The sequence below is a fragment of the Sardina pilchardus genome, chromosome 2 (genome assembly GCF_963854185.1).
Source record: "Sardina pilchardus chromosome 2, fSarPil1.1, whole genome shotgun sequence".
Taxonomy (NCBI): Eukaryota; Metazoa; Chordata; class Actinopteri; order Clupeiformes; family Clupeidae; genus Sardina; species Sardina pilchardus.
Window position 1 is genome coordinate 45,722,688 of NC_084995.1, and position 2,205 is coordinate 45,724,892.

Below are 2,205 nucleotides of genomic sequence, written 5' to 3' on the forward strand. Positions count from 1 at the left end.
TTTTTTCATAAGAGTATTTCATTGTTATTCCAATAAAAATACATTCATACAGAAAAATAACAAAAATAATACATTTCCAAAAACAATTTTAACAGAAATGCAGCATTTCAAAAGAACACATACAACTCAAAACAAAAATAAAATCTGTTGCTCTTATACACATTTTATACACAACATCATTTAGTGCAGCATTCACACACACACACACACACACACAGACACACACAGATACAAACACACAAACAGAAGCTTTTGGACATTGCTTGCTCTCCTGAGATTTCATTTTGCCTGTTTTTAAGACTCATGGTGAGAGTGTGTGTGTGTGTGTGTGCGTGCGTGTCTGATATCAGTGGTAATGTTTAGTCTGTGTATCAGTGTTTTGGGTTGACTCAGGTTTTAGAAATGTCAGATCATTTCCTGACTTTCCGAGCACTCACACACTTTACATTTCTCTCTGTCCTAAGCACAGTCCGCTCTTCTGTCGTAACGTATGTGTATCATACACACTCTGAAAACCTCTCTCTCTCTCACACACACACACACACACACACACACACAGAAGCTACTGAGAGATCCTTGTGACCATGACTATATTACAGCGCTGCAATGAAACGTGTCCATGTGTAAGGTGCAGTGAGACAGGTGTGTGTGTGTGTGCGTGCGTGTGTGTGAGGTGGATGTGTGTGTGGGGGGTAAGGTGCAGTGAGACAGGTGACAGGTGAGTAGCTGAGGCCACTGCTGATTAAGCGACTCCCCTCTCTCATCCGTGTCCCAGTGAAGCTATATCATTTAATGCGTGGGCAGGTCAGGACTACCAGCAATGCCCTCACAACCCACTAGGGGGCACTGGTGCTCCGGTTGTTTAGGAGACGAATGTCCGATTTTTTAAAATTAGCATAATTAGCATAGCACGGTAAATGAAAACCCATTTTTCTTTGGGACAAACTTTCATGACTAAAAATGTGCGACTGGGCTGTACAGAACCCCAACAAGTGAGACAGGTAACAGGTGAGACAGGTGATAGGTGTCAGGTGTATCCAAAGTCAGCAGGTGACAATGAGCAGTGAGTCCAGAGACGTCGATAAGGACGTACAATGAACAGTTCATCCACCAATCAGAATAGATCCAGAGATTATCCACCAATAGGAGTAAAGAGGCAAGGGCTCTTCCACTAATCAGAATAGAGGATCCAGAGATTATCCACCAATAGGAGCAAAGAGGCAAGGGTTTATCCACCAATCCGAGCAGACTGGCCAGAATGTATTGACCAATTAGAAGACCTCCTGAACCCTTTACTTGAGCTGTCCCGGTGATTGGTCGGTTGTCTCAGCAAGGCGCCACGTCCATGCTGCCTGCAGGGGGCGCCAGATATGAGCAGGAACTAAGGCACCTTCAGGCTACACTGCATCCATAGAAACCACACACACACATACACACACACACATGCCATGCTTCCTCTCACACAAGTAACTCAGTAACCATACAAAAATAAACAAACTCATCATGGATACTTCACACAGAAATAAAACTTTACAAAAATAACTTTTTCTGGGTTGAACACTGAACAATAGTGGCTTCTCCGACAGCAACAAAAATACAAAACCAAAACAAACAAATACAAACCAACATACAAAACAAAACAAACAAATACAAAACAAAAATACAAAACAAAACAAATATGGCAGTGATGGTCGTGACACCTCGGAGTGACACAGAAGTGCGTAGCAGATATTTTTGACAAGTGCCTCTGCTAGATAACTAGCTTGCCTCTCACACTGGTCTGCTAGATAACTAGCTTGCCTCTCACACTGGTTTGTAAGCCTACATGCTAATTTGACTCTCACAGTGGTCTGTTAGCTAACCGCTAATCTGACTCTCACGCTGGCTTGCTAGCTGAAATACTAACCTTATGAATGCACTACTGGCCCAGTGGCATCGGGTGCAACATCCCAAAGTCTTCTGAGCTAAAGCTACGTTAGCGTTAGCACTAAGTCCATGTACACAGCTACAGGTTCAATGATCTAAAGCTACGTTAGCGGTAACGCTAGGTCCATGTACATGGCTATAGGGCCAATGAGCTAAAGCTACGTTAGTGCTAGCCCAGGTCCATGTACACAGCTACAGGGCCAATGAGCTAAAGCTATTTAGCGCTAGGCCAAGTCCATGTACATGGTCAATGAGCTAAAGCTACATTAGCACTAGGCC

General features: G+C 43.5%; 1 protein-coding gene across 1 annotated transcript in view; it reads right to left on the reverse strand.

Moving 5' to 3' along the window:
- The window catches only part of LOC134075241 (Krueppel-like factor 7), a 7,768-nt gene continuing 5,563 nt past the window's right edge, over nt 1-2,205 (reverse strand). The window contains exon 4 of the mRNA XM_062530807.1: nt 1-2,205. This exon is cut by the window's right edge and continues 1,366 nt beyond it. The gene's annotated coding sequence lies outside the window, so the exon portion shown is untranslated.